Source organism: Motacilla alba, chromosome 8 (assembly GCF_015832195.1).
Source record: "Motacilla alba alba isolate MOTALB_02 chromosome 8, Motacilla_alba_V1.0_pri, whole genome shotgun sequence".
Lineage (NCBI taxonomy): Eukaryota > Metazoa > Chordata > Aves > Passeriformes > Motacillidae > Motacilla > Motacilla alba.
In genome coordinates this window covers 15,263,668-15,279,703 of record NC_052023.1, presented here as the reverse complement: position 1 = coordinate 15,279,703, position 16,036 = coordinate 15,263,668, and the positions used below count along the sequence as shown (strand labels likewise).

The following is a 16,036-nucleotide window of genomic DNA, read 5'->3' as shown; positions in this document are numbered from 1 at the left end:
CTTTCTTGTGAAAAATAAAATTATTTCAGAAGAAATTATCTTTTCCTTCTCTACTTATTTTAGACATGATTTCTAAAAGGCCTATCTTGGCCCACATATATGATTTTCTGAACTATGATCAGCTGAACATTTACTGTATGTCTGCTCATGCAATAAGAATTTAATCAAGAGAATTCCTTGGTTTATGAAGATTTTTTATTAGAGATCATTTCCACAGACTTCTAATAGGCGTTAGCAATTCTCAGAATAAGATGACATGCTACACTTTGTCAAGAAAACTAAATTCAGAATAATAGATTTTATGTCTACTTACACCTCTTTTACACTGATAGTGCTGCATTTATTCTTCTGAGAGATGAGGAAGTGTACATTTCAGGCCAGGGATTTTAACTTTCAATTCTTATATTTCTGTTTGTTTGGAGTTTCTTTTAAGGAGATTTTCCAGTATTTTTAATATCTAGTTTTAATTATGTTACCCTTTACTCTGAACATTAAAGAAACATCCTTCAATTCTCTTCTTTAAAGACATTCTTTCAATGCAATTTTTCAGTGAATATCTGATATTAGAAAGCAACTCCTAAAGTAAAAATGCTCCCATTTTCAAATGTTAGCCAGGCAGAAGGTGGTTGTCAGATAAGAGTCAGCCTGCCTAGAGCACAGACTGCAGGGGACCATAGCCAGAGGACAAGGTTTCCTTTGGTAATATCCATTCCTAATGGATGACCAAGCATGAGTTTTCTACATGCATGTCTGCCCAAAACTTTCTAGTCTCTGGTGCCAGCCCTGCATAGATCTGTAGCTCACGCTGCCACAGTCTGTGCCTTTTAAGCTTCAGGGCTCCCCATCCAGTGCCACACAAGACATAATCTTTGTTCTCTGTCCACTTTAGATTGCGAGGTCTTCATTCTTTTCTAGTTACAAGCACTGCATCCCTGCTGCCAATTGAGAGCACCAATTGAGAAGTCACACATTTATGTGTGACTGTCATCATGTTTCTTGTCACAACCAGCAGAGTTTAGAAATAAGCCACTGTTAATGGTAATTTCTTGCTATTGCTGAATTTGTAGTTTCTAACTGTACCAAACTTTCCTATCTTAGCTGGCATTTTCCATGTCAGGCATCTGTCCCAAACACTGTATGTTTGATGAATAAACTCTAACACTTAAGTAATTTTCAACTACAAGGTTATGAGGAAACAGTTTTTCTGTCTGCTCAAAGAATATTCTTCTTGAAAAGTTGTTTTTCTGCCATGGATGTTGGAATTTTTCAGTTATGCTAATGTGGAAATTTAGCCTAAATATGGTTCTATTTTTTGCTATTTACATTCCTTAAATATATAATTTGCACAGAGCACGACATGGTACAGGCCTTTAGGGATGCTGAATAGGATTGTCCCCATAGCTACAGGTATAACTGTGATGCTGGGCATGGGAAGTTTCTGCTGGGGCAATCTAACAGAACATGGAGAAAAGCAGAAAAGTATTCTGAACTCATTACTGGAAAGCATGAGAAATGGAGGTGAGGAGGAAAAAAGGAATCTATTGTAGTAGTGGAAATGAGATTTGTACTGAAGAGGATGGATATTATGAAAGAGAGTGCAGGAGTAGCATGAATATGTCAGAGCAACAGGGAATAGAATGTGTTTTGAGGCAAAAGAACAATAGTCTTCTACTGTGAGAGGCTAGAACTTCCTCCACAAACCTGGGTTTGAACCCAAGAGTCTTGGATTTGTTCCTGATTTTGCCATCAGCAAGTATTTGGCAGAGTATGTATCTCCCTTGCTGGGTCATCTGGATGCAAGTTAGGTCAGAGGACTGCACCCAACTTCTGGATTTTAGTGAGAGAAAAAATATTTTCTGGCTAATGGAATAAGGTAACCTTGCTGCCTCAGGCATCCCCCTTCTCCCTTCATGTACAGAGATAGAATTGACAGTATTTGTCGCTTGCCAGTTTTAGTTAGGTTTGCTTTGCTTAGGCTGAATTTACACACACTGTGCTGGTCCCTTTTCCAGGAGGCACATTCTGACTATTCAACCTTTTGTAAAATGTGTATTTTCCAAATAAGTTTTAGGCGTATTTGTCAGAAATCTGTCACACAATAATAGGTATTTCCTGTGTGCAAACATACTCAAAACCTCGGATCATTGTGCTTCAAAACTGAAAGGCTACCATGAGAGAGATGATGAAAGTATGACCTGTCGAAAGGAAAGCCTTCACAGAGCAAAGATCAGCATTTGCCTGGGATGACTGTCAGCAAGAACTTTTGGCACTGCTTGTTGTCTTCTAGCTTGTTATTTTGTCTCAGAGTTATTTAATGGAATATTTGCTATAACATTTGCACAAGCTTATTTTAACCTATACAGTAAAAAAACCAAAACAAACCCCAAACTTGCAGTACTATGTATGTATGAGACAACGGTGGTATATAACAGCAACACTTGAAATATGATCCTTCTTTTACATGAGTGAAGTTATTGATTATAGAGAACCTGTTTTGCAGCCAACACAGTGACTTTGTTGTGCAGTAATTGTATATGTGCTGCAGTTTGCCAAGGACATATGTGAGAGCCGTATTGCCCTCTGCTGTGGTAACCTAATTTCAAATCTGGTGCTTCTGATTTGCATTATGAATAAAGTGATACAGCGCAAGAGTGTGTATGGGAAGAGAGCCAGCTTTTCTTCTTCTCATGTATTCTGTGTTGAAGCTACTTTATGCATCATGTTTCTTTTTAATCTCAGCCCTAGTCAAATTTATGACAACAGTTGTAGGGGTGAAACAAGCAATCTGCAGGTCAGGTTCAATGGAGACAGAATTGTGTGAGTGCACTTGCTCTCTTGTAAGCCTTTATTCCCAAGTGCTTGTTTTCAAGAAAGAGGAATACATGCTGGTCAGCTTCATTGCAAATTCTGGACATACAGTTTTTAGAAGATGATGAAAGTGGTAGTTTTTGTTGGTCAGTAGAATGATTGGTTTATCTTTTAGCAGTGACTTTCATCCAAACAATATTTCTTTACTTTTTGTTTTGGCCACTTGATTAGTGTCCAAAACTGTACAGTTTCCAAGGAAGGTCTGGTTTTGTTGTGTTTTTAAGCAGGAAACAACCACCAAATTTTGTCTTCCCCTTGCTAGTGTATGCTCCTCTCAGGATTCCAATTGTTTTGGACACACAATAGGAGGGGCATGTCCAGATGTGTGCTTTGACAATCAGCCTGTCCCTGTGTTAGGTGGCATACTTTTGACATTTGAAGAAAGCCTGAGCTTCACATGCATGAAAGTATACACCTCTCTGGACTTAGAAATCAGGTTTTGAGAATAAAACAAACTCAAATTAAATTGGTTTCATTTTAAAGAGTCAAACCCCATAAGACTTTAATACTTGGGTGTATGCTGATGAAATACCATGACTCTAAAGACTGTTAATATTCATGGAAGTCTGAAATAATTCATGACTTTCTGAAGTAATGTTAGATGATGTACGATGGTAAACAGTATCATTTACACTGAACCTTAAAAATTATTGACAAAGACAAGTTCCTAAACACTGGCTAAACCTTGTATTTGTTGTTATGATTTCTTGGTTTTATACTTCAAGCAGATTTTCAATTAACTCCACTGCATTCAGAGTAATTATTCATTTATTATAGTCAGTTTAGATATGGTAAAGATTAAAGGAGTAAAACAAATCATTTCAGTGACATAGGCTAGTGATACATTGTTATTATTCTGATTTATTTGCCTCTTGCATAAGGAAGATTTATACCATCCATTTTTGAGTGACTCCTTGTTAGCATATATTTTTATAGATACTTTTTGCTAAAATAAAGTGTTTTGATAAGGTAAAAAGCTATCTCGCTGTCTTCCTCTCTCCCTATTCCTTGAGAAAATACAGATGTTCCTTAGAATAAAAGGAAAAGGACTGTAGATGTGCACAGCACCCTTATTATACATGCAGTAAAATGTACTTCTCTATTAATAAAAAAGTACAGAATATGATGCACCGCTGTTCTAAGATAACTACATGTGTTGGATGTTGAGAAATTAATGGCATGGAGCAGATGCCTTCAATCATCTAGGAAGTGTGGTTTCCCAGTGTACTGCAACTGCATGCCCTGCAGTGTGTCATCTCACTTATGAAGGGGTTTTACATGTTTATAAAAGTGTGTTAAACATTGGTAAAGTTTATTTTATGCATTATGCATAAAAATTGTCATTAGGATTTAACAAAGCAGCTTGCAGAGAAAGATTACAAATAAAATCTCTGTATACAAAAACGATTTGGATGGTTTAGCTAGATGGTTCTGACTTTAAAAAATTAACATTTCACTTACTGTTCTCGAACATTCAGAGAAAGAAAAACAGCACTAACTGAAAAGAATGAAATATATGTTGTTATAGGAGTGCCTGGCAGGATCACTATTACAGAGGTTCTTTAAGTATTTCCCTTATAAATCCTCTTTATTCAGTGTAATATCATGGTAATTTCAAATCACATTTGGCTTTAACTTGGCAAATAATCTGTCAACAAAAAAATTCAGTTCATTTATATGTATGCATGCATTTATTCTTACATGTGCACAGACTATATCATGTTCACATGTGGCTGATGTGTAGATTTAAAAATAAGTAATGATTGTAAAGCTGTTCTTTTTTGGTCCAGTTTGCCTAGCCATAAATTTAAAGAAGATTACAGATTGGATTTTCAGAAGCACTTAGCATTGCCTTAAATGGTCACATTTAAGTTAATGGTAAAATTCCTATGACTTAAATTGCAGTAAAGTTAGGTCAATGCTGTTGAAAATCTCACTCCATCCCTTCAAACTCTGTTTAGAGGTCTAGCTCTAGGTGTGTGGTGTAAGTGACAGACTTAGGGGCATAGTAACATTTTAGTGAAACTTCAAGGGGATTACTCAGAGCTCTTTTTTGCCTCTGCATGCTCTGTATGTATGACTAGATAAAAAACCTAAAGCACTAATCTAGACACCTATATTAGACGTTTAATTGATTCAGTTTGGGGAAATAGGTTTCCTCTATAGAAACAAACTTGAAAGGATGCTTTTATGTTGGATCTCAATAAAGAGAAAAGACCCATTAGGAAGTGAAAGATGCCACGAGTAAACAACATGGATGAATGTCATGGCTAGAGTTATATGGCAGCAGTATGACAGGTGGAAGAATCAATAAGGATGTAGAAGACACTCACTGACAATAATAAAAAGACACTTTCAGCAGCCATACTTTTATTTTATGATGCTGGGTTTTCTGACTTTTTTAATTTGGATATGTTCCTTTTCGCGGTATTTTCCACTGCCACGTGCACCTGTGCCTAGTTTAGACATTATCTGTCAGGTACTTTTGTCTATATACATTTTGCAAATTAGAACAGAACTTCTCCAAATCAAGAAGATGCCTCGAGCACCTTCTGTATGAGATGGGCTGAGAGAGTTGGGGTTTTTTGCTGAAGAAGAGAAGGCTCTGGGGGCACCTCACAGTCCCTTCCAGTACCTAAAGAAGGCCTACAAGAGAGCTGGAGAGGGACTTTTTACAAGGGTATGTAGTGATAGGACAAGGGGGAATGGCTTTATACTGAGTTTGTGGTCATGTGTAATGTGGAACAAACTAAAAGCTCTGGGTTTAACTTGCTACTTCCTGAATGGAAGATTCTCTTCTGTCCCTTGTGTCTCTCTCCTTGGTATGCTGCAGTGAACTAAAGAGCCCAGATCAGTCTTTCCTTCACACACTGCAAGTTTAATACATTCTGTGAATGTAATTAATGTAACTTTATTTTTCCTTAGTATCTTAAAGTATATTGAACCGTAACTAAAAATTTCACATTGGGTTCTGTTGCAAAGATCAAAAACATTGTATTGGGAAACTTCAAAGCAAGAAATCAAGAGAAAATATTTTCTACTCAAGAGACCATTAAAATACAGTTATCACAGGTCCAGATGGTCTAGTACTGAGAGGGTTTTATGAGTTTTTTTACCCTTAGAACACCATTCATATCTAATCTGGAGTGACTACCAGCTAAATCTCAGCCTAACTTAGACTCCTCCAAAGTGCTCTGTGGCCTGCAGAAAGCATTCAAATCCAATATCCAAGTCCATTTCTGCCACTGTTTAAGCCCAACTTTTTTTTCTAACATATTATTGTCCACTTTTTGTTCTCCCTAGTTCTGAGGCTTTCCAGGATTTTCTGGGATCCCAAATATAGTTAGTAGCAAGGACTTTATGAATTATGATGTGTGTGGGATGCCAGATTGCTGTGAATTTCCATGGAGCTGAGAGCCTGTCATTCTGCAGAAAACTGTCAATCTTCAGAAAGGACCATTCTGTCTACTTTATTTGCTCTCTACAATATAATGTACTTGATGGGACTAGAGCTTTAGGTACCTAGGAGAAGCTAGAGCTTTAGGTACCTTTCAGGAAAAAGTGACCTACGGGACTAGGAAACAGTGGTGTCTGTGTCACAGAACATTTCATTATCCTGGGCAGTAATTATGCAAAAGGGGACATCTTTGCCATGCATGCAATCATTTATTCCTTTTGTGCTGCTATCAAGAGACCAAGTAGGGGAGGAAATTTACTATGTGTGTTTCTATTTTTTTTGTGTTTTCTGAGCAAGAAATTACAATGCCTAGTAAATAGAGTAGGTTCTTTATACTCATTATGGACTATTGTGTGAAAATGCTTTGCTGACTTCAGAGGAAAACCCATAAATTTGTTAGATGTGTTTTGCTAAGTGTATATTTGACCCAGAGTGAAAATTATTGCTACAAGAGATTTCTGAAGAATAAATGGGAGTTATATGTTATTTCAGCTCTGAAAATTGCAATTTGGATGGCTGTTTGATCTGACCCGTGGCATAATAAATGAGCATGTACATGTTAAAATGACATAGACTCATCGGGCCAGGATGAGCAACAACACAGGCTGTGCTAGTACTTGTTAAGTTTAATTTTCTTGTTTCTCCACCCCTACAGAATATTGTACACTGTTTTGTTTGGTCCTCAGCATACATGGAATAATGATGGGTTAGTAAACCATTTATAGGTTTTTTTATGATTTAGGATGGAATTTCATTTGCTTACCAGATTAACACTTCACACAATAAAAAAACAACAATGGATGATCTTTCTGTGCTTTTCTGATGTCTTGAACCTAGAGATTGCTGAAGGAAAAAACAATCTCTAGTATAAATAGAGATAGCACTAAATTGAGTAACAGCTGCTGAAGAATTGCTCTACTAACCATGCCCAAGAGATATTTCATATTCTTGCTGTGCTTCTTCTTTGTCCTGTTCTGCATAGTACTCATGCACTGACATTAGGTGATCTAGGTATAGTAGGGATCTGAGGATCCCTACTATTCTGGGGACAAGGGCATTTTCAGCTATGTATTGAGATAGTCTTTACATTGCTGGCATGACACAAAAAGAATGTAAAAATATCTGGAAGTGATGTTATTTTGGTCTGGTTTTCATAAAACCAGAATTGCATTCTCTGCTTGAACCATTTTATCTTTATTTTATCATTTCTTAGTTCTTTGGCTAATCAGAGATTTTTGTGTTTTGAAAAAGAGAGGAACTTGCAGCAATCACTATTTTGTCTTGACAACTTTTCTTTGTGAAGTGGAATTATTGCCTAACAAAAAGCAGAGATTGCCCTCAACTACTATAGACTAGGACATCAGCGGTCAAATGAGGTCTTGGCATCTTGCCGTAGAACAAGCTGCCTAAAATTCTGAATAATGTCCCCCATCATCACACATCTTGTAAAAGATCTCGTGATTCTTATTGAGTCCCAAAAGCACTAAGAAATAGTTTGGTAAAAAATTCAAACATGAGTACCTTATGCAATTTTTAGGCATTAATTTTGATAACATTAAAATCACCTTTCTGATTGCACAATAAATACAGATTCAGAGTCAAAAATAACAAAGCCTAGTTTTTCTCTTTGCAGGCATAGATGTGTGAGAATAATTTCATTATTGAAACCATTACTAAGGGGAGGAATTGAGGAGGTGAAAATGGGCAGATACTGATTCTGCACCAGAAGGTATGGTTTTTAGCATTGAAATACTGCCTTTCAAATGTTGCTCAGGAATAACATTTTTTGAAGGGAAACTGACACTGTATAATTCAAATTAATGCATCTAAGCGTGTCTTAAATTGTACTCCAGCAAAACAAGTGTTAACTGCATTTAATTATCCAGCTAGTGGTATGAGTAACCAGGTGAAGACAAAATGCAACTCTTCTGATCAGAGAAAAAACAATGTTCACTAACAACAGAAGGAAAAGAAAGATAGTGTAGGTTCATGATTCTGTCGTAACTGGTGTATTGTGCCCCTGAAACAGGAGTTTTGGCTTCCCCAGACCATTTCCATCAGCATATCTAATTGCCTAATTCCACAACCTTCCTTTTGTGGACGTGAAATAAAAAGAAATGTAATACATGGACAAAAGAAGCTGCAGCTAAATGTGGTACTCTTGACTTTTTCCAGCAGAATTTGTAAGCTAAACACTGCTAGATCAGCCTAGGGTGACTCATGGCCAGAGTTTCAGATTAATATGTACTCGCTAATCTGTTGGACTTTAAGGAGACAGCTATTGTACCTCTTTCTGCAAACTGAATATGATTTGTCTGTACCAAAGGAGCACAATTAGCTTGTGCATTACAATGAACTGTATACTGGGAATATTACAGGCTCTTGCCTTGTGCATACTTTTACCTTGTATCTAGTAGGTGACATAAACACTAAGCTACTTGTTGATTTAAATGGGGTTGGGGTTGCCTCATGGTTTATATTACAGACCACCTACCTGATGTGAAAACACAGAAATCAGTAGCAGCATGAATGACTCGGCAAGCAGAGCTGCTATTAAAGCATTAATGGTTTCTATCTGCAATCCATATTACGTGATGATGAGAAAAGTGAGATTAATGAAGACAATCAATGTTAATTTCTGTGGTTTTACTAAATAAGAGTCTTTTTATAGTTTCAGTTTTGAAATTGAAGTAATGTTAAGTCTTAAACTAGAACTAAGTTTTCAGTATTGGCATTACTTTCTCTGCATATTGGTCTCTTAATGCTCTTGGAGTGAGTTCTAGGGATGGAAAATTTTTCAAATGAGTCAAGTTCTTTATATCATGTTGCTTTTAAATTTTTTTAATAAAAGGAAATGTCTAGTTACAGTAACAGTAAGAGCACCTATCTTGGAAGCAGCTGATGTTACTTTTCTGTCTGTAATCTGCAGTTAGATAATTCTAGATTTCAGGAAAAATGCTGCAGAAATCTATTTCTTATTTAATTTCTACTGTTCTTTCGAACAGCAGTTTGCAGAATGCATCTGGGTGTACAGCTAATGACCCATGAGCAATAAGCAACTGTTTAAGTAAAATGCACTAGGAAAAAGCTTTTACCAAACAGCATTTTAATATTTTAAATAGATTTTCCATTGCAGGCTCTTAGTAACTGGATTAGTTCTCTGATGTGTTCTGACAGAGCTGTTGTTAGGGATACTCCATTAACTTTGTCTGTCATCTTATTTTCCCCAGTATCCGGCATAACACCCTTATATTTCATAATTTGTATTGCTATCAGTGCTGATTTGTAAATGTGCAAATTATAATTAACAACGGCCACTACTTCTATTAAATATTAAATCATTCTTGCAGCCTATATTTTCCACAGCAGATGGAGCCCTGTGGTATGCAAATAGACCTTCCTTAAGTAGTCAGCAGTTTTTACCAAAATTTTGGCTTTAAAAATGCTTTCTTTTTTTGTTTGCTTTATGTTTTCTCTTGCATTTAGGTTAATATTTATTCACTGCAGATTCTCTTTCTCCCCATAAGAATTTCATGGACTATTACATTCTAGCACTGAGGTTTTGTTTCACTTCATTAATAGCCCCTTAATCATATAGCTTGCTTGTAAAGTACAAATGCTTGTTATTTGTACTTATGCTGCAGTATTGCATAAGAGGCATTTAGTTATATTTTAATATGTATAGCAGAAGCAAAAATGCTGGGTACACCAACATAGTTTTTAATATGAAAACCAATTTACGTGCACAGTTTTTTTCCCCAGAATAAGCAAAAGCATTTATGGTTTTATATTGTGTCTTAAACATTCCATTAAATGTCATCAGCTGATTCAGGAGAATGTATTGCAAAATTACTAGAGAACTGTAAAATGTGTAAATGTAATGAATGCTCAGGGCATAGAAAGGATTGAAAGTCCAACATATATCAGGTAACTATAAAACAGCAAGAAACATCGATAGAACATTACATTTTCCTAATGTATAGTACCTTAAGCATGAAACTCTTATTTTTGGTGTTTATTGCTGTGCTGTTTTATTAAAGAACACTGATCCAGAGTTAACATAGCCTTTCTAATACCGAGAGGAGTCTGAAAGGCAAGCAGCATCATTCAGGAAATAGTTTCACTATCCACTCCAGCAATTGCAAATTAAGATTTTTCAAATGATTGACTATGAGATTGTATCCTAAATAGGGGCAACCCATTTTTTTCCCACATTTTTAAATGGACACAGGAACATGGAGCTCAAGGACATTAACTGCCACATTAACCAAAGAGTAATGAAAACTTCTCTGAATGAAGATCTCAGTGAGCTGAAATGGCCTCAGCAATATAGAAATGAATTGTAACAAGTTAGGGTCTTGTCTTCCTGCTGGTTTAGTAGGAGTTGGAATTAGCATGCTAAGTGGGATCAGCAGCAGTAAGCAACAGGACTGGAGTATCCTGGAATCCTTGCTGTGAATGCATATTGATACCTCTCATAACACTGAGTTACCATTTATACATGATTATACAGATATTGATATATGTTAAACTGAAGTTGTAAATGATGTGTAATAGAATTCTGGGATGTTATGCCAGCTTATCTGAGCAGAAGCAGCTCTGGCCACTCAGATCTTTAACATCTATTAAGAAGGTACTTTTCAGGTATAGCAGGAGAAATTCAGATAACAGGGCAGGACCTGATGCCAACCATTAGGGAACAGCTTTATATCAGCATTGTTAGTGTTAAGAAGAACTGTGATTTGAAGGATGCTGCTGGGACAAACGGGAAACATAAGTTTTAAAAAGTGAGCAGCAACTCACTAAGCAAGCAGAGCAGGTTTGCCATAGGTGAGCTTTTGTTCAGCAACCACACCGTGACATGCAGGGAACCATGGACAAACTTTAAACCTGTGGAAGTACTAGGAACAGTCTGCTTGTGGCAGCCTGGAACTGCCTGTGGGTTGGCTTACATGTTAACTAACTGATTTATTGTCTACAGAGCCTGGGCCTGAGGGAATGGCAATTTTACCAGTAGCCTTCAGCCTGTGCTTTCCCAGAAATCTGCTTTTACATACAGAGGATAGTCTTGACGAGTTTGTTGTTCTTATGTAAATTCTACTGTAGAAAGAGGTTTAAGGAGGCAAAAATTGGATAACTTTATTGAAATGAAGAGGGTCCATGTATATTTAAGTATTACAGAAAGTTGAATTTCAGCAAAATTTTAGTCAGAGTCAGGGTAATATTAGATGTGACCAGTGTATTTAATGAAATATCTAAAGTGTTTTCTTGTGAAAGGAATTTCATAGGAACTTACATGAACTTTCAAAGAATGTTTACTCCAGAAACTGTTGTGCTGTGCCCTGGAAATAGTTGTATCCTTGTCTTTATCTCCTTAGCACACTGCTGCTGCTGTTCCTCACATGCACAGGATGGAACTAATCCCTCCCCATGCTTTGAACTCCAGAACTACTGCTTGGTAGTCCTGCACTCTCTTCACAGTTTTGCCCCTTAGCTTTTGGCATCAACCCTGATCTCTGAGTCCACCTCTTTAGAGCAAAGACATCTTGCTCAGGTAACTAGGCACAGCTGCACTTCAGCACATCAACTTTTGTAAAATAGGCCTGACAATTTTCATGTGAGCAGGACACCTGATACTGATGGTTTAGTGTGTCTCAGTGTAGTATATAATTGATGAAGATGCTAGGCTATTCATAGCTGCAGTTATCCTTCATGCTCTCCTCTGAAGCTAGAGTTCAGGTATGCAGTACCTCTGAAAATCTGGTCTATAGTGGCTAATGAAAGAATTTATAGGTAATTGAGCATCTCTTAATATCAGATCAAAAGAAGATGTCAGAGAAGAGACCCTGATTTCTTGAGGTTCAAAATGCAGTTTAGTCAAAGCCATTAGACTACTCTTATTTAGAGTTAGAGGAAATGCTCTCTGGAGAAGCTAAGGAAACATGAGCATATTTCAGTCATTGATATCCCACTTAGGCCTTATTTAAAGTCTTTCTAAGGAGAAACTAATATTTTGTCTGTGAAACTGTAGTATTTTTCATCTAGGAGTAGCTAGTTAGGAGTATTTTAATGGTGTTGAACAATTTAAATGGCTATATTTCTTCATTCCTTTCATGAAACCTTATTGTTCTCAATGTGGGAGATTTGGATGTTATAAATTCTCTGGGAAGTACTCTTTAAATACCAATTTGAGTATCTTTGAGGCTTAAAATAAAAGCACTGGAAAGGGTTGTGCATCAATACCCTTGAAATTATTCAGTGCTTTTGGGGGATTAATCAGTTCTGTTGGATGGGCAATCTACAGGAGTTTACAATGAAGAGAAGAAGAAGCAGGACTCCTAAGACCCATTTCCCCTGTCCCCCAGTCCTGAAGTTTTGTTCATTCTTGGCTGTACAGTGATTGGAGGAGCGTAGAAAAACTAGGAATGATCTTAGCAGTTGTGGGTAGTAGTGGTGAATGCAAGGGAAGATGGTCATTCTACGTGGCCAATTCCACACCTGAGATTTGTGACCTTAAAGGATCCTGTCTGCAGTCTGTCATACTGTGCCTCCTCATCCATGTCTGTTCTTACTCTAATATAAGAATTTTGCTTCTCCACACAGAATAAAATGAATGGTGGCAGTGTTTTTTCTTTCTTCCACCCTGCAAGGAAAATTCATTTGTTAATCTTCTGTCTCTAAAGTGATATGTATTGAAAAGGAGGGCAGGCTGTAGATTTCCAGCTGGTTGTTGAGTATATAGGTAGGCAGTCTTGCTGTATCTTTGCTTGACCAACAAAATGGAATATCTGGGGCAAAAATGTTAGTAGTATAATATTTAGAATTCTGTGACTCACAGAGTAGACCAGAACAAATCTAAATATAATTGTCTAAGTTCTTTTAACTTTACATCTAAATCTAATACAATTGAAATGAAGACCTACTGAAAGAGGTTATAGCACAAAAGCATTTCACTGGACCACATCTAACCATAATATATTAATATTATGGTAGTGGTATGGGATTCTGATATCCAAGGCTGAAATTATTTTTTTAATATTTTTTTTTTAGTAATTAGTAACTTACTAATACTTTAGTAGTATTAAAAGCATGGAAAACGACTTAAAGATACTATTTAAGAAGGGACCATTTTATAGTGGTGTGGAATTTTACACCTGATAGTAGTCCAGTGAATATGAAATTTAAATTGTCACATTTCCCTGAGAAGTTAAAAGTGAGAATTAAATGCCTAAGCTAAATGCATGCATAATATCAGTCATGTAAAATGCCCTGAATAGTAGACAAACTCTTCATTGCTTTCATGTTGATTAAAACTATGGGTTTGTTCTGAGTGATAATGGTAATGAAGAGTGTTGAGGTCTGCAAGACTTTTCAAGGACAGAGCCTCATTATTCTTTGCTTTGGACATAGTGTTTGTGGGTTTCTAAAGCAGCCTAGATTTTGATCAGGAATTTTCAAATTTGATAATCTCAGCTCTACTTAGAGCATGGTTGATGGATATATGGTAAATTTTATCATACAGCATTTTTGTTTAATTAGATTGTGAACTCTCCATGACTTCCTGAGAGTAAATTTTCTTGAGAGGAGAATTAGAAAACATTAGATGAGGTAGAGGATTTGAGAATACTTATCCAGAGGAGATTGATAAGAACATAACTGGGACAGCTGTGAGCTGTGCTTTGGAGTTGTAGATGATGCTAGTAAGTGATTTTCACTTCTGATTTTAAATAATCTCAGAAATTGTCTTCCACCAAGGCTTCTTTGAATTAAGTTTTGTTTAGTAATCAGAACCACTACATATTAAGCCTTCTAGAGCTCCTTTCATACAAGGACAGGTGAGAGTTGGATTTGCTCATCTCTAAGTGGAGAAGGCTATGTAGGTATCTTATTGCTGTCTACAGGGAGACAGCAGCTAAAAGTTAGGATACAAACATTTTCATTACATATAGGGATTTAATTTTTTTCCCCCATGATAGTGATCACATATTGGAACAAGTTACCCTGCTTCCTTGTGGATATTTTTATCTTGACTGAGCCTTGTCTTTTTGACTTTTGCTTTGAGCAGGGGTTGTATGAGGTGACCTTCTGTGATTTCCAACACAAGTTTCTGATTCTACTCTGTGATGTATTTGGAGTATGAAGAGAGCACATTAGTACATTCAAACTCTTTCAAGACTGTTTTGCAAATTCTCTTTCCATTCTTTTAGACATGGGCTAGCATTTAGGGACCAGCTGAGGTGTGTGGGTTGTGCAGGCAGTGGTTCTGTAAACACCCTAGAAGATAGTTTTAAGACTTGGCCTTAGTATGTAAGTCTATCTGATAAGCTGGAGAATAGTGGAAGATGAGGGATGGCAAATTGGGAGTAGACTCTGTAAGCGGTACAGACATCACCAATGCCCCTGGGTCTAGCAAAGTCCTCAGAAGCAAGAGGAGCCTCAGTGACAGTTCTGTCCCTTCTGGTGACATTCTGGCTATGTGAAGGAGGAAGCAGGGCTCTTTGGTAGTACTTCATGTGTTTTGTGTTGCTCTTTGAATGATGTACTAGAGTGATTTACTCTGCTGTGCAATAGTACTGAAGCTTTTAAATTATGTTTCATTGAATCATAAGAAAACTTATTGCCTGTTGTCCAGTGGGACAAAGATTAGCACTTCAGGTCCTTAAGCCACCATAAAATACCATTATAAATATACGCGAAGGGTCCACTTCAGAGTTATAAAACTGCATAATTGAAATACCCCTAATTTTGTATAATTTTGGAAGGTATTTTAACTAAGACAACGTCAGTTTACACTTCCTTTACCCCTAGAAGAACTGACATCTGATGGAAGGGAAGATGATGTGAGACAAAAAGATTTCTGGGGGGTGGAAGGGTTGACTTCTTGATTCAGATATTGGAAGGGTCAGCTGCAGTGATTCACAGCTGCATCTGCTTCTACCGACTAAGAGTAAAGGTTTGGCTGATGATGGTAATCAATGATAGCCATGCCTGTAGTGACCATGATATAGTGGAGTTTAATAGACTGAGGGAAATAAGGAAGGACAGTGCTAGAGTGAAGTCTCTGGACCTCAGAAGAGTCAACTTTGAATAAGAAAACTAGTGGTCAGATCCCATAGGATGCAACTCTGAAGTGGAAACATGCCCAGGAAAGGTGACACATTTTAATGACAGTATCATGCAAGCACAAGAGCACCCATCCCAAAACAAGTGGATGTGTTGGCTAAGCAGGGAAGTAATGGCAGAGGTCCATAGTCCAGATGTTCCTCTGGTAAATCCATGGAGCTGTCTGCATGGGTATTTTTTATTTTTTTAAGAATACCCCTTAGACTACTCTGACATAGTGGAAAACAATAGTCTAACTATATGGAAGGATCTGTCCCAAATCTTTGGTCTCTGGTGGTCAATTTCTGTAGATTCTGTCAAGAAATTGGTGCTGTCTGTACTGCTTTAGTTTCTCTGACAATGTTTCTGCAACATACCATATTCCTTAATTTAGCTTGCTTCCTAAGAGCTGTGTATCTGTACCATGAAATATTAGGTAATGTGAAAATGACTGAGAAGACAGAGGCTGTGTTTCTTCCACATTGGAAGGAGAACTACAACAGTGTGGTGCTGCTAGAAAGTTCTGCTGCTATGCAGAGTTCTTACACGTGCACAACTACACTGCCATTGTTTTAAAGCTTCTGCATTTTAAACCTTTGTAATATACTT

At 37.0% G+C, this 16,036-nt stretch overlaps 1 long non-coding RNA gene across 50 annotated transcripts in view; it reads left to right on the top strand.

Annotated features, from left to right (window-relative positions):
* Nucleotides 1-16,036, top strand: part of LOC119703709 — a 496,218-nt gene that overhangs the window by 126,191 nt on the left and 353,991 nt on the right. For 44 of the 50 annotated variants that reach the window (XR_005257713.1, XR_005257735.1, XR_005257725.1 and 41 more), the window contains one exon: nucleotides 7,959-8,054. The exons of 4 other annotated variants lie outside the window; for them this stretch is intronic. This is a non-coding gene — a long non-coding RNA (uncharacterized LOC119703709). Of the gene's footprint in view, nucleotides 1-6,980; nucleotides 7,032-7,958; nucleotides 8,055-16,036 lie in introns of all 50 variants that reach the window. 2 more of the 50 variants (XR_005257717.1, XR_005257710.1) reach the window with 1 other exon arrangement.